This window comes from Lontra canadensis, unplaced genomic scaffold (assembly GCF_010015895.1).
Source record: "Lontra canadensis isolate GAN:19392208 unplaced genomic scaffold, GSC_riverotter_1.0 scaffold108, whole genome shotgun sequence".
NCBI lineage: Eukaryota > Metazoa > Chordata > Mammalia > Carnivora > Mustelidae > Lontra > Lontra canadensis.
Genome location: NW_022631102.1, coordinates 2005358 through 2027748, shown reverse-complemented (window position 1 = coordinate 2027748; position 22391 = coordinate 2005358). Strand labels below are relative to the sequence as shown.

At 42.7% G+C, this 22391-nt stretch overlaps 1 protein-coding gene across 1 annotated transcript in view; it reads left to right on the top strand.

The window, feature by feature from the left end:
• The first annotated feature begins 11744 nt into the window (after positions 1 to 11744).
• The window catches only part of TRAF3 (TNF receptor associated factor 3), a 49479-nt gene continuing 38832 nt past the window's right edge, over positions 11745 to 22391 (top strand). The window contains exon 1 of the mRNA XM_032839616.1: positions 11745 to 11882. The gene's annotated coding sequence lies outside the window, so the exon portion shown is untranslated. The remainder of the gene's footprint in view (positions 11883 to 22391) is intronic.

The window sequence follows — 22391 nt, the reverse complement described above, 5'->3', positions numbered from 1 at the left end:
CACTTGTGAGAGTGCAGATGGGGACCTGGCAAGACAAGCTTTGGTTCCAACCACTGGACCATTTGGGACGGCCCCAGGGGCTTGTGTGAGGTGTGGTGCTGTGGGGCCCCAGTGTGGCCAGGAGCTCCCTGCCCTCTGGGACTTTTGGCTACTGAGTCAGTCTTGGAGTTTTTCAGCAGCACTGATCTAACCTACAAATTTAAATTTATTTTCTTATTATTCCAGTAGAAAATTTTATTAATGTGGTTTTTTTCTTTTTTGCATAAAAATTGTTGACAGAATATTTTATTTTCAAAATATTGATTAATTTTGGGGGAAACCTAAGAGAGTTGACGTTGCATAACAAATCTGTTAAATTCATCAAATAAAGTGCAGTGAATCATAACCATATTAATAAAGCAAAAGTGAACATTGCAGAATAGGGTTTATTTGAAAGACTGATCAGGACTTGAAAGATGTCCCACTTTCATACAACCTTATGTTAAACAGCGCAATCAGTTGGATGTCATGTAGGAAACTTTGTACTGGTGGGTCCAGCAATTTTAGCAAATGGGATCACCTTTGATTAGGAAGTCAATTTATTTTAGAGGGTTTATGTAGCATGAGAATATTAGATTCAGAAAGATCCTAGAAATATTATACTAGACATCTCAAATTTTCTTTTCTTTTTTTTTTTTTTTAAAGATTTTATTTATTTATGATAGAGATAGCAAGAGAGAAAGAGAGAACACAAGCAGGGAGGAGCTGGAGAAGCAGGCTTCCCACTGAGCAGGAAGCCCAATATGGGGCTGGATATGAGGCTTGATCCCAGGGCACTGGGACATGACCTGAGCCAAAGGCAGACGCTCAACAACTGAGCCACCCAGGTGCCCGACATCTCAAGTTTTCAACATGACTCTATCTGTAAAAATATATGTGACGTTTCGTATTTTAGCACTGAAGTAAGTATGCAAGTGGTAATGAATATTCGACCATGATTTCAGGTGGACAAGACTTCGGAGAAACCTATCATATTGGCAAAAACAAAAGCAAACTCACCACTGCATTATAGCTCCAAAACGTGGTTTTTTCACACAAGTGTAATTTTAACTGTCACCCAGTAACATGGGATAGTCATTTCATTCTTAACTAGCTTTTTCCCTCCCTGTTCAAACCCATTTGGAAAATGCTTTTCAAAAGTAAGCTAAATAGTTCTAGTCAGTTCTTATATGTAAAGTATCGAGAAACCAAGCAAATAATTAGTTAAGTGATACAAGAAATTTATTTTAGCCTTGCCAAGATCTCAGTATCCTCCTTGAAGTCAGAAACGGCCTTGGTTCAGCCAGAGGCCCTGTCTTCGGTGTATTTGGTTGTGAATGTCCTATGTTAGTCCCAAGGGAATAAATAAATTTCAGGGATGTCCATGCTGAAATTCGAAACAGTGAAAAAAGGTGCTTCGTTTTCAAACGTGACAAATGCATTAGTTAGGCATTATTGATGTTTTGGGAATTTTGAGGCCTGTATTTTGCTGCTTCACCCAGAATTTTTACAGTTGTCTGAGCCATTGAGAACGCTGGTGAAGTCAGCATGGAGGGAGCACTGGTCCTTGAGACCAGGGGTAGTCCTGCTGACTCTGACTTTGGGCGAGTTGCCAAGGGTCATTATCTTAGTTCCTCAGTAGTCCAAGGAGAGATTTGGAGCATTGGATAACCTTTTAAAGATAAATTGAGAGGTGCAAATGGCAAGTGCAGTGTTACAGCATAAATCTTTATTGATTCTTATGACATCATGAGTCGGTGAGCGTGCCTTTGTTGATATAGTCACTGTCTGTTAACAGATGTTACAGATGTGACTCAAGAGGCAGACCACTCTGTTGCTTGCTAATGTGTCATGTTGGGAAACTACTCAATCTTTCTGTTCCAGTTTCCTCATCTCTGTAATGTGGCGGGGGGGGGGCGGTAAAGGAGAGTATTTACAGAGTTGTGAAGAATAAATGAGTAATTACAGGAACAATGTAATAACTACTAATATATATTGAATGTGTACTGTGTGGTAGATAATTTCTGAGTGCTGAGGATACAAACCTAAGAAAAGTACTTTTCCGTCTTCAGAAAGCTCACTGTCAGGTGGGAGAGAGAGAAGGAAGCAGAGCCAGTGTAGACTTGTGTTATGATGAGTTCTGACAGTATAGATCAGGGCTTGAGGAAGGTCACTTCCGCCAGGAAGGGAAGGTTCTCGGAAAGATGCTTAGAAACGTTTAACCCCATAGAAAGCAGGTGCCTGCTGAGTGTGCCTGGCATCTTGCTAGGTGCTGGGGCTGGAGGGAGGCAGCAGATACAAAGTTAGCATCCCTCTGCCCTAAAGTTTCATGACAAACTGTGAGTTGAGTGTGTAGGGTAGGTGTCAAGACACTCGAATGGAGTCTTGAGGATGAAGTGTCTGGCAGGACATGAAGAGAGTGAGAGGGAAGCAGCCAAGGCACGGGAGAAATGGGACAGGAGAGCACATGTGTAAGTCCAGCCCGTGACGCAGAGGCAGAGTCCTTGGCTGGGGAGGGCAGGCGTTCAGTCCGGGCTGCGTGGGGCAGACTCGCACCCAAAGCCAAATCAGAAGGAGCAGATGCAAGAGGGAATTGAGGGTGGGGGATGCTTCGTGAACTCGAACAGTGTCTGATTGTTAAATTAATTAGTTTCATGAGTTTTGACTATAAAAATTATGATTTTTAATTTCATAGTCTTTGTTCCTCCACTAAACTTAATACCATAAAATTTGTAATTAAGGGAAAAGCTTTCTTTGGTCATTATATTTGAAAACATTTTCCTGTGCTTGTGCTTTTAGAAAATGAAGTAAACGCAGAATACGTAGAAGTTGGCTCATGGTGGAACTTTTATTCTCATAGCCACGAGAGCCTTCTGCCTGCCCCGGCCTAGGGCCTTCCTGCTGCGCGTACTAGAGAGGAGCACCAGCGGGGCGGCAATCCTGCAGAATCTCAGTGGTCATCTGTGGCTTGATTTCTTTTAATTGAACTGATGTAGTGAGAACCTTGGCTCCTACTTTCACCACCAGTCAGTAAACTGACTTGGTAGCAGGTGCCGCTGGCTGTTTTTGGTATACGCCATAGTATAAATGTATCATCCCGACATTGTATAATTATTGTATTGTTTTCCAGTTACAAGGTCTTTGTGTGCATGTGTTTATTTAGTAATTATAGGAAAGGTTTTATTTTTTGAATTAATTTATTTTGGGGGCGCCTGGGTGGCTTAGTCATTAAGCATCTGCCTTCAGTTCAGGTCATGGTTCCCGGGGTCCTGGATTGGGCCCCTGCATCAGGCTTCCTGCTCAGCGGGGAGTCTGCTTCTTTCTCTCCCACTCCCCCTGCTTATGTTCTGTTCCTTGTTGTCTCTCTCTGTCAGATAAATAAATAAAATCCTTTAAAAAAATTTATTTTTTCAATTTCTTGGAAGTAGGCTCCACACCCAACATGTGGCTTGAACTCACAGCCCTGAGATTAAGAGCCTCATGCCCTACCAGCTGAGCCAGCCAGGCGCCCCAACTATAGGAAAGCTTTTATATTCTTGTAGTATTTCTCTGCCTACAAAGTGGATGTGTGTGGGAGTATGTACATATAAGACTTTAGTTGCAAATTGGGGCGTCTGGGTGGCTCAGTTGTTAAGTATCTACCTTGGGCTCAGGTCGTGAACCCAGGGTCCTGGGATGGAGCCCCGCATGGGGCTCTCTGCTCAGTGGGGAGTCTGCTTCACCCTCTCTCCCCTCCCCCTGTGTGTTCCCTCTCTCGCTGTGTCTCTCTCTGTCAAATAAATAAATAAAATCTCAAAATAAATAAATAATAAAGACTTTAGTTGCAAATAGAAGGAATTTGAGCATAACATTTCATACTGAAGCATTTTCTGTTTTAAGGTATCTCTGAGGAAGAAAACATTCAATTTTCCAGTTCTGATAAAGTCTATAGTTATATTAGTGTAGTGTGCTTAGTAAGAAATTTAGTCCTGAGTCTTGCATTTCTGCCATGACTGAATAACAAGGACCAGACTTACTCTCTACCGGGACCAGGTGAGGCAAGTGAGGTACTTGCCTCGGGTGTAGAACTGAAGGGGGCACCAGAAAGCTCAATAATTGAGATTAACATTTTAGGGGCACCTCACTGGCACAGTCAGTAGAGCATAGAGCTCTTGATCTTGGGGATTTTAAGTCTGAGCACCATGTTGGGTATAGAGATTGCTTAAAAATAAAATTAAAAAAAAATTTTTTTAACTTATTTGACGTTTTAATGGGGGGAGAGGCAGAGGTAGAGAGAATCCTCAAGCAGACTCCCTGCTGAGTGCAAGCCTAAAATGGGGCTCCATCTCATGACCCTGAGATCACGACCTGAGCCAAAATCAGGAGTCAGAAGCCCAACTGAGCCACCAGGTGCCCCTAAAATAAACATTTTAATACAGTGCTTTGAGAAAGTCAGATGTGATGCAAACAGATCCATAATGGAAAAAAAATCAAAATTTAAATATAGACAGGATCAGAATTAATGATTTTTCCTTTTGCCTCACCTCCGACATGGCTCAGTTCAGCAGTGTTACCAGTACTATCTTAGTTTAAAATTTTAATGTTTTTGTTTCTCATGGATTTTTTTCATTAGTTTTGGCTTTTATCTCTGTTACTGAGTTTTTTGTTCCTCCCTAAAATTTGTACCTGAGGCAAGGAAGGGCCTCACTCACCTGACCCCAGTCCCAAACCGACTGCCATCTTAGACAACTTGGAAACCAGATAAGATAGACGAAGCAGCAGCTCTAGACATTGGTCAGCAGACAGATGAGGACTGTGTTCCTGGAAATAAAAGAAATGAACTCTACAGTTATTCCAGCTTTTTCTGTAGAGCAGGATCCATGAAATTTTTCTGTAAATGGACAGACAGTAAATATCTCGGACTTTCCGGACCATATGATCTCAGTCACAGCTCCATACTCAGCTCTGTGTCTGCTTTCATACTCAGTGTGTGAATGAATGAATGGGTGTGGACGTATTCCCATAAAACTTTATTTAAAAAAACTGGTAGTAGGCTAGATTTGGCCCCAGGTCATAGTTTGCAAATTCTGGCATAGAGACAGTTTCCACACTGCAGGGCAGGGAGAAAGAAGCCAGAGCCCACTGGCCTTACTGAAGTGACAAACCTTCAGTGTTTGGGTGGACAAAGCAGCTAGACTTTAGGTGGGATAAAGCACAGGAGAGGAAGGGGGCTCATTACAACTCCAGAGATCTGTCAGGGGACCCTGGAGATTTTGACTGAGTACTGATCCGCAAATACATGAGGAGAAACATCTCAAAGCCAGGAAAAGAACCACCAGAAAGGAGCAGACTGGACAATTTCTGGATATCACACAGGGTTGAGATAGTTAGGTCCTTTCAAGGCTGTTTTTAAGTCCTTGTTAGGGTGGGTTCAGAGCAGCTTTTCCAGTTAGGGCATCAGGTAAACTCCCCTCACCTCAGCAGTGGGGCTGGATTAGCTCTAGACTAGAAGGGCTGCTGCGGACCTGCCCAGCCAGTTCCACGTAATAGTTCTCAGAACTAAGTCCCACCTATATTTATTTATTTATTTGACAAAGTAAGAGAGAGCGAGTGTATTTGCATGGGAGGAGGGGCAGAGGATGAAGGAGAGAGAATTTTTTTTTTTTTTAAGATTTTATTGTTTATTTGACAGAGACACACAGCGAGAGAGGGAACACAGCAGGGGGTGTGGGAGTGGATAGGAGCAGGCTTCCCTCCAAGCAGGGAGCCCAGTGTGGGGCTCGATCCTAGGACCCGGAGATCAGGACCTGAGCTGAAGGCAGTGCTTAAGGACTGAGCCACCCAAGTGCCACAGGAGAGAGGGAAGCTTAAGCAGACTCCTTACCAAGTGCGGAGCCTGATGCCAGGCTTGATCTCAAGACCCTGAGATCATCACCTGGTTCAAAATCAAAAGTCAGCCACTTAACTGACTGAGCCACCCAGATACCCCAAGTCCTAATTACATTTAAAAGGATATGATAACGCCCAGTTCCCAACAGCATAAAAAAAGTGTCCAGCATCTTATAAATTTTATAAAAATCTTATAAAAATTACCAGACATACAAAGAAGCAAGAAAATATGATATTAACCAGGAGAAAAATTAACCAATAGAAACAGATGCAAAATAATAGACAAGGACATTAAAATAACTGCTATAAAATAAGTTGCACATGTTCAAGAATATATAGAAAAATGAGCATAATTAACAAAATGAAAAATACAGAAAACTGAAGTAAAACTTCTAGATGAAAAATAAAATTTCTGAAATGAAAAATGTAACAGAGAGATTAATAACAGGTTGGTACTACAGAAGAATATGTCAGTGAACTTCAAGACATGGCAAAGAAATGATCCAGAACACAGCAAAAAGTATAGAGAAGACCGAAGAGACTAACAGAGCATTTAGGAACCTGTGAGACAAAATCAGCTGTTTTCAGATACATGTAACTAGAGTTCCAAAAGAGGAGGGAATGCAAATAGCATTTGGAGAAATAATGGCTGAAAAGAAAAATCCAAATTTGATGAAAATTACAAACCACAGAGCTCAAAAACCCCAAACAGAATAAACAAAGAAAAGCATACCAATGTGTACCGCATAATGATATTGCTGAAAAACCAGTGCTAAAGAGGGGGGAAAAAAAGTAAGAAGAAAAGACATTACAGAGGAACAAAAACAGAAATGACAGCTGACATCTGGTCTGAGCTTGTGCTAGCCAGAAGACAACACAGTGACATGTTTAAAGCACCGAAAGAAAAATCTGTTAGTTTAGAATTTTGTACCCAGAGAAAATATCTTTCAGAAATAAAAGTGAAATCACAATTTCTAGGCCAAGAAAAGCTGACAGAATTTATTGCCAGCAGACCTGCACTATGTGAAATTTTTAAAGGAAGTTTAGTTACAGGAAATTATATCAGATGGGAATTTTTTTTTTTAAGATTTTATTTATTTATTTGACAGAGATCACAAGTAGGCAGAGAGGCAGGCAGAGAGAGAGAGAGAGAAGGAAGCAGGCTCCACGCTGAGGAGAGAGCCCAATGCAGGGCTCTATCCCAGGACCCTGAGATTATGACCTCAGCCGGAGGCTTTAACTCACTGAGCCACCTAGGCGCCCACCAGATGGAAATTTTTACACAGAGGAGTAAAAATAATAACCTGAAATGGTCAATAGATGGATAAATATTCTCACTTTTAATTGCCCTTTTTTTTTTTTAAATTGGCTATTTAGGGGCGCCTGGGTGGCTCAGTTGTTAAGTGTCTGCCTTCCGCTCAGGGAGTGATCCCAGTGTCCTTGGATAGAGCCCTGCATCAGGCTCCATGCTCAGCAGGAAGCCTGCTTCTCCCTCTCCCACTCCCCCTGCTTGTGTTCCCTCTCTCAGTGTCTCTCTGTCAAACGAATAAATAAATATCTTTTTTTTTTTTTTTTTTTTTTTAAGGCTGTTGGGGCACCTGGGTGGCTCTGTGGGTTAAGCCTCTGCCTTCAGCTCAGGTCATGATCTCAGGGTCCTGGGATCAAGCCCCACATCGGGCTCTCTGCTCAGCGGGGAGCCTGCTTCCCCCTCTCTCTGCCTGCCTCTCTGCCTACTTGTGATCTCTGTCTGTCAAATAAATAATAAAATAAAATCTTAAAAAAAAAAAAGGCAAAAGTAACAATATATGATGGGCCTTGTAATACTTGTAGAGGTAAATAAATGAAAACAGTAGCACAAAGGATGGTAGGAGAGAAATGGAAATATGTTATCCCTGTACTTAAAGTAGCATAATAGTATTTGCAGGTAAACTATGATAAGTTAAAGATCACTGTCATATCCATAAAAATCTGTCATGGTTGGGAGAAGAAGGAAACATTAATGCCAAAATCAGGGATGTAGAAAAGGGTACCACTACAGACCCTAAAGACACTGAAAGGGTAGTAAGAGTAAAATTGTGTGAATAATTTTATACCAATAAATTTGACTTTTTTTTTTTTTTGGACAGAGACACAGTAAGAGAGGGAACACGAGCAGGGAGAGCGGGAGAGGGAAGAGCAGGCTTCCCGCCAAGCAAGGAGCCCAATGTGGGGCTTGATCCCAATACCCTGGGATCATGACCTGAGCTGAAAGCAGACACTTATAGGACTGAGTTACCCAGGCGCCCCTAAATTTGACAACTTAAATAAAACGAAAACATTCCTTGAAAAACACAAACCATCAAAGCTAACTCAAGAAGAAATATGTAACTTTCATTATTCTATATTTACTAAAGAAATTGAATTGGTAATGAAAATCCTTTGGGGCGCCTGAGTGGCTCAGTTAGTTAAATATCTGCCTTTGGCTCCATTCATGATCTCAGGGTTCTGAAAATGGAAGAGGAGGGAATTTTTCCTATCTCATTCTGTGAGCCAGCGCTGGACTCAAAGGAAGACAAGACAAAAATGTAACAATAAAGCAAAACCACCAAGTGCATTTGTCCTACACACATCTTCCATACATGGTAGCAGATAGAATCCATATAGAAACATATAAAAAGGATATTACGTAATGATCAAGTGAGGTTTATCTCAGGAATGAAAAATTGGTTTAACACTGGAAAATCAATCCCTGTAATCCACCAGCTAGATCAAACCCACTAGATCAAACCCAGAAAAATGAGAAGCACAGAGATGGAAATGCGGGAAGCACAAAGGGAAGGCAGGAGACACAGGAAGTAGGGACTGAAGCTCATATAATTGGCTCTATAAGGAGAGGTGAGGGCCAGGGCAGAAGCAGTGCTTGAAAAGATAATGGCTGAAATCTCTCCAGAAAGTTGAAAGGCGGCAAACCACAATGGTAAGGCGTTCAACAAATGACTGACAAGATACCCTGAGTAAAAAGAAATCCACACGCAAACACAGGGCTGTGAAGCACATGGTTACACAGAGGAACAGCAGCCGGTTTCCTGACACCGGCCCTGAGAGCCACATGGCACTTGGAGTGATACGTCAGTTGGAGGAGGGAAGGGATTCTCTCTCTAACCTAAATGATTGAATGTTATGTAAAATGTTAATGGTGACAAAAGTACGTGCGCATGTGTAAACACACAGTGGTGGGACATAGGCTGGAAATACAATGAATGGAGTTAACACTTTAAAGTCCTAGCTGTCTGGGAGAAGGGTAAAGATAGGCCTGTGAGAAGCCGCCGCACATTGTAATTTCTAAAGTAATCATTAAAAGAGTAAAAACAGAACCGTAGCTTCTAGATTACAGAGAAGGGGGGGTTAGGATAACATTCCTAAAGAAGGCAGATAGCCCCTGGTAAAATAGCAGAACGAAATCTACATATGCGGGATGGCTTCCAGGGTAAATAGAGTAAATTTCCATTTAAAGGCAAAGATACCAAGATTTTTTTTTAGTATTTAAAAAAAAAATCCAACTATATACTGTTTACAAGAGATTCATCTAAAGGAATTCAGAAATGTTGAAAGTAAAATGATGACAAAAATAAACTATGCAAACACCGAGAACAAGAATGTGTAGTATTAGACAAAATATATTTTAAGGCAAAAAGCAGGATCAGAGTATCGTTTCACAGTGGGCCACTCTAGGTCCTGTGACAAAATAAATAGCTTATCATAAACAGGTTCTTTTCTTGCTCACACAAAGTCCAGGATAGGTAGTCCTAGTTGGCATATGGCTTTCCACAATGATTGAGTTCTTTGGGAAAGAGAATCTTGTAGTCCCAGAGGAGGAAGGAAAGACTTCATTAATTTGACTCTGTGTGTTCACAGAAACCAGCTCTGGCCAGGGTGTAAGGAAGGAGGCTCGCACTGGCCAGGCCTGACCGGCACATGTCTGCCTGTGCCTGGGGGTCGGAGTCAGTGTCTCTGGAAGCTGGTGGACTGAGATGAGGGAGTTCAGTAAGCCTGATGAGAAGTGGTAGCCCAATAACTGCTGGAGAAATGAACAGGAAGGAGCTTGTTGCAAAATTAAATGTACACTGTGGCAGGGGTGTCTGACTCTTGACCTCAGCTCTGGTGTTGATTCAGGGCCCTGAGTCCCAGCCCTATGTTGGGCTCCACGCTGGCCTTGGAGCCTACTTAAAAAAAAAAAAAAAAAAAAAAATTGCATTGCAGCAATTGTCAGATGTAAAATTTTTACAAATGTAAGAAATGTAAATGTTAAAAAAAATTTTTTTTTTAAGAGCTAAAGAAAGAGAAGGGGAAGGGCAGGGGGAGGGATAGCGAGAATCTTGAGCAGGCCACACACCCTGCACACAGCCCAAAGCAGAGCTCAATTATATGATTATAACTTGAACCAAAATCAAGAATCAGACACTTAATGGACTGAGCCACCCGGGCACCCCTATTCAAAATAATTTTAAAATTCAATGTAAGGAAGAATTCTTAGGGTACCACTATACAGCCATTCAGTTAGCAAGAATTAAAAAACTGGACAAGTCTTGTTGAAGTAGTTGAGCACCAGAAACACTCTCATACACTTCTGGTGGGGGTATAAATTGTTACAACTGCTTTGGGAAATAGTTTGGCTTTGTGTAGCAAAGGTGTATCCCATTTCTAGGTCTGTACACCAGAGAAATACATGCTCACTGTGCTTAAGATGGCTGCGCCATGAAGATCTCTTCGTAGTGTCTTTGCTCCAAGGCAGAAACTACCCAGGGGACAGGGGAATGGATAAGTAAATTAGTGTATTTTTACACAATGGCATGCTACGCGGCAATGAAAATAAATACCAGGTACAGCCCCAGAGGTGGAATGGGAAAAAAAAAAAGAAAGAAAAAGTACATACAATATAATTCTGTGTATATAAATTACAAATTTTGGCAAAAATATTCTGTATCGGTGTGGCGTGCCTAGATGCTGCATCTAAAGGAAAATAAGAAAGCGATAACCGTAAAGGTTAGTGTAGTTGCTGCTCATGGTGGAAGGCAGGGGTGGGGGTGGGGGGTTGGGGTCAGAGAGAGGCACCCTGCCATTTCGGGGTTTCAGCAGTGTGTGTTCCTTCCTTGGCCTGGATGGTTGTTGGACTAGTGTTTGTGTACCGAACATAGGTGTTGACCATGCTTTGTATCTGTGTGTGCAATACTTCATGATAAAGTTATTTTAAAATTAAAATAGTCTGAAGATATCCAGACTTTGTAATTTGTGTCCACATAAATTGTAATGTGGAAAATCCAAAACACATGTTTCTATAGAGTGGTTAAATGGTTTCTTTTCTGTTTTGGGGTTTTTTTTTTTAAGGTTTTATTTATTTATTTGCCAGAGAGAGATCACAAGTAGGCAGAGAGGCAGGCAGAAAGAGGGGGGGAAGGAGGCTCCCTGCTGAGCAGAGAGCCCGATGCGGGGCTCGATCCCAGGATCCTGAGATCATGACCTGAGCCAAAGGCAGAGGCTTAACCCACTGAGCCACCCAGGAGCCCCAAAAAGTTTTCTTTAAACTTCTTTCCTTTTTTTTTTTTTAAGATTTTAAAAAATTTTTATTTGAGAAAGCGAGAGAGAGCATGAGAGGAGAAGGTCAGAGGGGAGAAGCAGACTCCCCATAGAGCCGGGAGCCCGATGCAGGACTCGATTCCAGAGTTCCGGGATCATGACCCAAGCTGAAGGCAGTCGCCCAACCAACTGAGCCACCCAGGCACCTAAACTTCTTTCTTGATCATTTTTTTTAATTTACATTTTTGAAATTCTATTTTTAAAACATTTAAAAATGTTCCCAATGGAGTTGACCAAGTATTACTATTACTCCCCAGGTAAGAGACTCCACCACGCTCTTCAAAGAAGGGTAAGATCGGCACTGCTTTGCTTCTTTCCTTACTGAAGTCTCTTCCTCCCAGAACGCGCTTTGCTGTATCTTCCTCACAGCATATGACACACAGGTACGTCACTGGAAAATTTTAATTTGTATAGATTTCTTTTTGCAGCTGAAACTTGTTTGCTTTTTCATAAAAATAAAGTGATTGAAACATCCTGAACTTACTCATGTTTGGCTTTAGCAGTTTCCTCTGTGACAGGCATATTTGAGCAACTGCCGCGCACATGGCACCGTATTTCGGTGTGTGTCTAACCTTATTTTTATTTCTCATTTTTTTAAACCGGCATTACACTTTGAGAATAATCAACATTACGCCTGATGGCCCAGTAACGATGAATGTGTTTGAAACCCGGGGCAGGGCTAAGGGTTTCTGCCTCATAGGCCTGCCCTCCGCAGCAGGACGCTCACCGAGGGCAGGGAGGCCTTCCCGGCTCAGATTGCAGCTTTAAAAAAAATTTTTTTTTCTAATTTTATTTGACAGAGAGAGAGATCACAAGTAGGCAGAGAGATAGGCCGAGAGAGAGAGGGAAGCAGGCTCCCTGCTGAGCAGAGAGCCCGATGTGGGGCTCGATCCCAGGACCCTGAGACCATGACCTTGAGCCGAATGCTGAGGCTTAACCCACTGAGCCACCCAGGCGCCCCGAATTGCAGCTTTTGATGCTTGAACTGTTTGCTCCCTAATCCTTGTTCTCTAGGAGTTTGAAAGGAAACAGAGTACTCTGTTTTGGTCTCTAATTTGTGATTGAGTAGCACTTTATGCTTGAAATTAAGAACTCTTTACTATGTTAGAACAGTAAAATGAATATAAAATGGGTTTGAAATAGTTGCATCCAAAGTGAGTTTTAATATATAGCTTTTTTTTTTTAATTTTATTTGACAGAGATCACAAATAGGCAGAGAAGCAGGCAGAGAGATGGGGGGAGGCAGGCTCCCTGCTGAGCAGAGAGCCTGACACGGGGCTTGACCCCAGAACCCTGGGATCATGACCTGAGCCGAAGGGTGAGGCTTTAACCTACTGAGCCAGCCAGGCGCCCCTGTATATAACTATTTCTGATAAATTCTAAGTATAAAGAAAACTATTTAAAAAATCACTCATAACCACAGGACCACTCAGTTTTGCGCTGCTGTCTGCATTTTTTAGTTTGTGTGGAGCGGGGTTCAAGCAGTGATGGCAGCAAGCCATGTGCCCCTTGGGTCTCTTCTATCCCCTGACGGCCCCTCCCCGTCCCTTTTCTTCGAGCGTTTTATCGGTTGCGTGTTCGTAGGCCAAGGTTTCCCCGTGTTGACTTTTGCCCTCTCCACTGAGCATGGTCTTCTGTCCTCTGCATCTCCTGTGATGTGGCAGGTGGATCCGTGGCTGTGGCCTGCCCCAGCCTGGGACCGCATGTCCTTCAGTGGAGCCCTCAGCGTGTCTTCGTGGCTCGGGGCCAGTGCTGCTCAGTGCCTGGCTGCAGTCCCCGGAGGTCATGAAATGACGCTGTTCGTGCTTGGTCATTCGCTTGGCCTTGAGTAGCTGAAATATTTGAGTAGATAGAAACTTACCGTCTGTAAGTATTTGGTTACCCTAAGGGACAGTTCAAATAAAAACGGGAGGGTCAGTGCCGTTCTTTCTCTTTATCAGGTGTCCAGACAATGAGATGGTTCTGCGGCCGCTCCCAGAGTGACCCTTGACTGTTTGAAGTAGCTTGCCAAAGTCAGGAACGTAGACTTCTGGGCTCTGTTTAAATACTTTGCAGTTAGGATTCTCACAGATGCTCGCGTTGAGCCACCTTGGCCAGTGGCGCTGAGTGGGCCCCTCTGTCCTTTCGTGGGCCCCACACTCTTCCTTCCCTTGCTTTCTCTGCTGCGGTAACGAGTTCCAGATTCCCGCTAAACCTTTTTGCCTCACACCTGGCATTGCCTCTTTCTCTGAACAGCTCTGGTTCCCTTTTGTAGAAAATCTTATCTTGAGACCACACTCTGGGTGCTGGGGACACTCCCTGCTACAGGGCTGGTTATTGTTTCCAGGTCTTTTGGAAGGACAGCCTGGCAAATGTGCTTTTTAAGTGAAAATAACATGAGTTCATGCTGATGTTTATTTCAAATTTAGTATTATTTGGTTTTTACTTCTTTGTGTTTATATTGATGTATCTTTTCTCTAATGCTGAAAACCTTGGTTCCTAACAGCATTAGCATCATTACTTGTTTTATCCTATAAAATCTATGTGATAGTTTTAGAATAACAGTACCAATGTATTACCAATAGTATGATTCCTGAAAACAGTTTGGTTTTCTGTAGTTTTGTTTTTTTTATGTCCTTAGCGTCTGTATACCTAGAGATGTGTACCTGATTTGCCAAATTACATTTTAAAGTCGCCAAACCCGCCCTTCGCGTGCCGGCAGTTTGTTGAGACAGTCATAGTCGTGTTTTATTTCAAGTTGAAGGAATAGCTTCTTTTAAAATTTTGTTGTAAGTTATAAAACATTTTCATTTTTCCAAATCAAAATGAAATATTTTAATTTAATAATTAATTTAGATATTTACAGAAGTCAGGCTTCCATTCCTAATCCTTATACCCTGTTTCTTCTTTTCTCTGTAGGTCACATAACGATTTTTAGTGTAAGTATGTGTGTGCACACAGAACTCTTTCTTAGAGATCGGTAGCCTGCGGTACAGCTTTCCTCCATGTTGTTTCCTGAGCAGAAGCAGCAGGTCACGAGGCCCACACTGGAGCATACAGGGCTCCTCCTCACTCCTTTCTGCGCAGCTGTGTAGTACTCCATCATGTTGGATGTAGGACAGAAAAAAGCTTATTCTTCAAAATATGTTGGCTTTAGTCTGTATATGTTTCTCCTGTGTATGAATGTCATCAATTTTGCTCTTTAATCAGCTGCCGATTTCTTAGTAATTTGGGGACCTTGCAAGCACACTGTGTGTCTATGCCTGGTTTTCCTGATGTGTACAATGTGAGATTTGGACTAGACGCTCGAGGTGGGTTATTTTAGCTGAAAGACTGCAGATAAGTAAACTGAATCTGAGAGCATCACCCTAGCAACAGAGTGCGTACCCGGGGCGCCTGGCTGGCTCGTGTGGGAGCATGCGACACTTGATCGTGAGCCCCCTGTTGGTGTGGAGATTACTTAAAAAAATAAATAAATAAATAAAATCTTAAAAAACAAGTGTGCACCCTGTATCCACAGAAGTGGTGCTGATGGGGCATGAGCTCAGGAGTGCTGAAGCCCGCAGGTCTCAGTCAGAATTAGGGAGGCAGATACGGTTCTGCTGGGGCAACCCCTGAGGTGGGAGCAGGTTGTTGGGGCGGAGGCACGGATGCGTTGGATAGGAACGGGAAGCACCGAACAGGGCAGATTCCATGTTGGCTGCATTAAATACAAGGGCCCGTGTAGCAGGGCAGACAGAGCCAGGTGGTCTGGGAGCTCAGAGAGGAGGCTTGTGGACAGGTCTGCTGGGTGAGGCCTTTGCAATTGGTCAGCATGAGTGTGCAGGGGGCGGGGGGTGGAGAAGGTCCGCATCAGCACCCGAACAGCCCCTGCCTTTAAATCCTAGGCAGAACTGGGGAGTCTGCCCGAGAGATTGGTTGGGGGGCAGCATTGCCGTAAGAGCCAGTGCTTGTGAAATCTCATGCTTTATTCTCAAAGTTGACTTAAATATTGTAATCCAGTCCTTCATGTGGCCATGTTTTATGTTTTTCACTCATATTTTCAAGTAAAGTTGATGCTCCAAGGAAATGAACCTTATCACACTTGAGCAGCTGCCTCAGCCTCCTGTCCAGGCTCAGCCGCAGGGCCGCGTCCACCTGGACTTGGCTCTTTCTGGCTTGTCGGATGCCCTGGCCCTCAGCCTGTCTCCCTCCCAGACGGCAGGACTCTGGCCCTGGGCCAAGAGAGGCGCAGCTTCTTCGCACAGTCAGGGTTGAATCAGTGCTTTAAAAAGGATCCCTAAATCAAGGGATACTGGCCGTGCTAGGCCTCACATAGCTTTGTTTTCCCAAGGGATTTAAGAGCAAGTTTTATGCTGTGGTTTAATCTGGTTCTTTCCCAGCTGTGAGCCTGTGGCTGGCTGGCTGTCCTGTCCTCATCGCCCCTTCTCTCTCTCTCTCTCTCTCTCTCTCAAGTGGGGCTTTTCATACATGATTATGATCTGCCTGTTTGTTTGGAGAAGAATCAAGTCTTCTCGATTCTCCTGTCTTCTCTACTTGGCCCGTGTGTCCGATACAGGCCCTCTCCCCCAGCAGAGCATTTGGCATCAAGTATGGTGAAAAGAGCCTGTGCTGAAATGTTTGCATAAACACAGTTCCCAGAAAACTTTTTTTTTTTTTTATCAACAGGGCACACCTGTCTGTTTATGGTTTTCTCTCTTCTCCTTTTATTGGCATTACTTAGATGATACTTTTCATTGCCCTGCTGGGCTTGATGTCGAGCTCGTTCTCCAGATGCACGTTGTGTTCAGTACTGGCTTCCTGGCAGGAGCCATTTTCTTTGTTTATCTGATGCTTCCCTTTTTTGGTTTTCCCCGGGCTTTCCAGTACTTGGAACACCCTTTTGTCAGCAGATGTGCTTTGGTTTCTAATTTCCAATCTCCAAGTAGGAAGTAGCTCAACTTAAGTCGCAAGTAGGGAAGAGAAGTCGTTAGGAGCAATGAAGGCGTAGAGGAAAGGCAGAGGAATCCAGTCCAGCTCTTTGCTGTGCCCCAAAGTCAGGGATGGCTCAGCTGTGCGAGGGGCTTCCTGCCGAGCTGACTGCAGACCCACATTCTGTGAAACAACGGTTTTTTTTGAGTAGAGATTGTTGCATTTGAATAAACATGTGGCCTCAAAATACAATAAATTCGTGCCTAAACATGCAGCAAAAGTAAATAATGTAATAGTAGAGTAGTGGTTCCGCTCAGAGGACATGGCGGAGTGGGAGTTCTGGGGTAAGAAGGCCAGGCGCCCGGGCAGGCCCTGCTGCTTGGAGCCGGCCCAGGCCACCACCTCCAGAGCGGCTGTTTCCCCGTGGCTTCTGCTCTTGGCTCCTCTTCTGCTCCCAGAGGATCCAGACTCCCCTGGCGCCATTTCTTAGTCACATCCCTTCCCTACCTTACAGTCTCTGTTGTGCTCTTTTTGCTTCGTGTATCTGTTGTTTCTGTTCAGCAGAACATTTTTCCTGACATGTTTGGAAGCAGACATCCTCTTCCCACACTTGATGATGAAAAGATGAGGTGCTGGTGGTAGCCTCAGGTTCTCCTCACTGGCGTGGCCCGGCGTGCTGACCAGAGGCACATGTGTCCACTCCAGATGTGGTAACCCTCAGGCTGCTTCCCCAGACTGGCCTGTGAAACGTTGGTCCGCTTGTGCCCAAGTTGCCCTTCCTCTACCACCTCTAATGTATCGGACTGAGTTTGCATTATTTTTCAACACAATTATTGTAAATATTACAGGATTTAATTAACCTGTAATTGTCACATCTAAATTTTAGAAATAAGGTAGAATTTAACTATTTTTATACCCATGTATAAGCAAATGAAATAAAGATATATATATATTTAAATCAAGAAACCTAATCAGAGGTTTTCACGATCACATATTTTGGAAAGTTCCAAAGACGTGACTTTCCTAACGTTGTTGCTTCTGGTGCTCAGCCTACATGCGGAGCCTGTGGTGGGATGCTGGGCCTGTCTGTAGCCTGGTGTGGATGTCCCGATGCAGCTGCAGGTTAGAAATTGCCATCGTGGAAAAAATTTAGCATTTTTAGTAAAGCATTTGTAAGAACTTTCTTTTTACAGTGGTTTTTCATTTGGGGCCTTTGAACGTGGTATCAGCTTTTGTAACTGTACTCACACCAGATACTGTTCTTCCTGTCTGGCCGGCCCCAGCGGATGCCCACGTGCCAGGTGCTCGGGCGCTCAGCAGGGTGCGGCATGTTGACGTTGGCACTCATCCTTTGGCCACTTGTTTCCCCTTATTTCTCTCTATTTGATTTAAAACATTATTAACTCAAGTTAGTTTTTTGGTGTCTTCTAATATCTTTACTGCTCTCAACTTTTAATTTTTTTTTTAAAGATTTTATTTATCTATTTGACAGAGATCACAGTAGACAGAGAGGCAGGCAGAGAGAGAGAGGGGGAAGCAGGCTCTCTGCTCAGCAGAGATTGGGGGCTCGATCCCAGGATCCTGAGATCATGACCTGAGCTGAAGGCAGCGGCTTAACCCACTGAGCCACCCAGGCGCCCTCAACTTTTAATTTTTTTTAAGTTTTATTTGGAAGAGAGAGAGGGAGCACACATGAGCAGGGGGAGGGGCAAAGGGAGAGAGAGCATCTCAAGCAGGCTCTGCACCAAATGCAGGGTCTAACATGGGGCTTGATCCCAGGATCCTGAGGTCATGACCTGAACTGAAAATCAGGAGTCAGACACTTAAGTGACTGAGCCACCCAGGGGCCCCTCAACTTAAAACTTTTTTTAAATTTTTTTGAAGATTTTATTTATTTATTTGACAGAGAGAGATCACAAGTAGGCAGAGGGGCAGGCAGAGAGAGAGGGGGAAGCAGGTTCCCCATTGAGCAGAGAGCCCAATGTGGGGCTCGATCCCAGGACCCTGAGATCATGACCTGAGCCGAAGGCAGAGGCTTTAACCCACCGAGCCACCCGGGTGCCCCTAACTTTTTTTTTTTTTTTTTTTTTTTTTAGTAAAGATTTTATTTATTTATTTATTTATTTGACACATAGAGACAGCAAGAGAGGGAATACAAGCAGGGGGAGTGAGAGAGGGAGAAGCAGGGTTCCCGCTGATCAGGGAGCCCAATGCCAGGATGGATCCCAGGACCCTGGGATCACGACCTGAGCTGAAGGCGGATGCTTAATGACTGAGCCACCCAGGGGCCCCACAACTTTTAATTTATTAAGATACATACAATGATATGAAATTCTTTGGCTCTAAATATGGATAGATTTGTATTACATCAGGTTCAAATGTGCTAACCTTTTTTTTTTTACATTGTTACTGCTGCTATTATTTTTATACTTGAAGTTGTTGAGTGGTTATTACATTACACTATGTTACGTTTTTTAGTAAGAAAAAATTATTTAAACCATTTAAAGTATAGTTCATTGGTTTTTTAGTATATTCACAATGTTTTAAAATATCAGCACTATCTAATTCCACAATATTTTCATTCATCCCCAAAAGAAACTCTGTAACCACTAATCTCCCCTCTGTCTCTGGATTTGCCTATTCTGGATATTTCATGTAAATGGAATTATGTGGCATGTGGCCTTCTGTTTCTGCCTTCTCTTATTTAGCACAATGTTTTTAAGGTTCATTCATGTTGTAGCATGTCTCAGTATTTCATTCCTTTTTATAGTGAAATAATAGTATATTGTGTGAATAGACCACATTTTATTTATCTGGTTATCTCTTTCTGCTCCCCACCCCGGGGCTATTAACACTTTTTGTTTATTATAAATATTGCTGCTTTGAGCATCCACCTTCAAGTCTTTGTGCAAATATGTGTTTTCGATTCTCTTGGATATATACATAGGAGTAAAATTTCTGGGTCAATTGGTAACTGTTTAACTTTTTGAGGAACTGACAAACTGCTACAGTGCCAGCACCATTTCCCATTCCCTCCAGTCATGTAGGAAGGTTCCAGTTTCTTTTCTGTCCTCACCAACACTTTGGAATTTTCCATTTTCTTTTATTATAGTCATCCTAGTGGCTGTGAAGTAATATCTCATGATGGTTAGTTTTTTTTTAAACATTATTTTTTTAATTGACATAAAATTCACATAACATAAAATTAACCATTTTAAAATGAACTATTCATGCCATTTAGTACATTCACAGTGTTATATAACCACAACCTATGTGTGGTTCCAAAACATTGTCATTCCCCCAAAAGGAAACCCCATACCCATTAAGCAGTTAGTCCTCATTGCTTTTTCCATCAACCCCTGGCAGCGACCAGTCTGCTTTGTATCTCTGTATGTTTACCTATATGTTTCTTACAAATGGGTCACACAGTATGTGTTCTTTTGTTTCTGTTCTCTTTCGTTGAACGTAATGTTTTCCTGGTTCATCTGCAGTTTCGCCTGTATCATTGCTTCATTTCTTTTTATGGCTGAATAATGTCCTGTCGTGCGGAGATCCCACGTCGTGTTTACCCATTCCTCTGTCGATAGACATTTTGGTTGTTTCCACCTTCTGGGTATTGTGAAGAGTGCTGCTATGAGCATCTGTGTACGTGTGTTTGAGTTTTTGGTTCTTTTGGGTGTGTGTGCCCAGGACCCAGAGATCATGACCTGAGCCAAAGGCAGCTGCCTGGCCGACTGAGCCCCCCAGGCGCCCGTCGCTTCATATTCTTGATGGCAGCCTTCTGTGCACGGAGGAGTTTGAATTTCGTGGAGTCCAGTTTGTCTATTTTTTCTTTTATTGCTTGTGCTTTTGGTGTCATATCTAAGAATTCTTTGCCAAACCCAAGGTTATGAATATTACATTTCAGTTGGTAATCCCATTTGATCCTAGTTTGTACGTAGAGAGTGATATTAAGGCTCTCGGTTCATCTTCTGCCTGTGCTTCCCAGTGTCCCAGAGACTGTTTTGGTTTTTTTTCCCCCAGCCATTAAATGGTTTGGTATCCTTATGAAAAATAATTTAACCATAGAGGTATGGGTTTATTTCTGGACTCTCAGTTGTATTTCGTTGGTCTATATGTCTGTCCTTATGCCCAGTATTACACTGTTATGATTACTGTAGTTTCGAAGTAGTAAGTTTGAGAAGTGTGAGTCTTCCAACTTCATTTTTGTGTTTCAATGTTGTCTTGGCTCTTTGCAGTCCCTTGCAATTCCGTATGAATTCAAGGATCAGATTTTTCGTTTCTGTCAAAGAAAGGTTATTAGAGCTTCGATAGGGATTGCGTTGCATCGGTAGATCACTTTGGGTAGAGTCTTAGGGTTCTCCAGAGGAACAAAACCTGTGTGTGTGCATGTGCACATGCGTGTGTAAAAAGCTATGTTTATTATAAGGAATTAGCTCTTACTGCTATGGAGGCAAGGAGGGCCCAAAATCTGCGGGGTCAGTCGGCAAAAGCTGCGGAACCGCGAGAGCCAATGGCTTAGTTCCAGCCTGAATCTGAAGGCTTGAAACCGTAAGAGCCAATGGTGTAGCTCCTGTCCAGAGGCCGGCAGGCTCAAAATCCAGAAGAGCCGATATTTCAGTTCAAATCCAGAGGGAGGAGAAAGGCCAGTGTCTCAGTTTGAAGGCAGTCAGATAGAATCCCCCTTGCTTGGAGGTGAGTCAACCTTTTGGTTCCGTTCCAGCCTTTGACTGACTGTCTGATGCCCACCATACTGGGGAGGACAGTGTGCTTTACTCAGCCTGCCAATTTGTATGTCAGTGTCGTCCAGCACCCTTACAGAAGCGCCTAGAAATAATGTTTGACCAAATATCTAGGCACCCCATGGTCCAGTCACATTAACACATAAATTAACCAACAAGTAATATTGCCATTATAACAATATCAAGTCTGCTAATCCATGTACATAGACTTGTTTGGAGCTAACAAATGTCTTGCTGTTTAATTGTGTCTTCTTTAATCTCACCAACTGTTTTGTAGTTTTCAATGAACAAATCTTTTACCTCCTTGGTTAAATTTACTCCTGGGTATTTTATTCTTTTGAGTGCTGTTGTAAATGGAATTGCTTTTTAAATTTCCTTTTTAGATTGTTTATTACTATTGTGTAGATACACAACTGATGTTTCTGTGTTAATCCTGTGCCCTGAAACTTTGATAAATTCCTTTATTAGCTCTAGTTTTTCTTGTGAATTCTTTGGGATTTTCTATACGTAGGACCGTGTCATCTGTAAATGGAACTAATTTTACTTCCTTCTTTCTTATTTGGATGCTTTGTACTTCTTTTTCTTGCTCTGGCTAAAGCTTCCAGTATAATGGTGACTAGCGGTGGTGAAAGCGTACATCCTTCCCTTTCTTGCTGATTTTAGGGCGAAAGTTTTCAGTCTTTTGCCATTAAGTGTGAGTTTTTCATAGATATCCTTTATCTTGTTGAGGTAGTTCCCTTTTATTCCTAGTTCTCTGAGGATCTTTATAATGAACGGGTGCTAGATTTTGTCAACTATTTTTTTTCTATATCAATTGAGATAATTGTATCTTTTTCTCCCTTGTTCTATTATTGTGGTATGTTACATTGATTGATTTTCTTACACTGAACCACTCTTGCCTTCCTGGGATAAATCCCACTAGGTCATGGTATGTAATACCTTTAATATACTGTTGGATTCAGTTTTCTATTTTTTTTTAAGATTTTATTTGTTTATTTGACAGAGATCACAAGTAGGCAGAGAGGCAGGCGGGTGGGGGGCGGGGAACAGGCTCCCTGCTGACGCTGGGATCATGACCTGAGCCGAAGGTAGAGTCTTTAACCCACTGAGCCACCCAGGTGCCCCAGTTTTCTGGTTTTTTTTTGTTGAGAGTCTTCTTCATTTTTGAAGATCGGTTTTGCTAGATGTAGGATTCTTAGTTGATTTTTTTTCATTCAGTCCTTTGAACATGTCACGCCATTGTCTTTTTTTATGCCATTG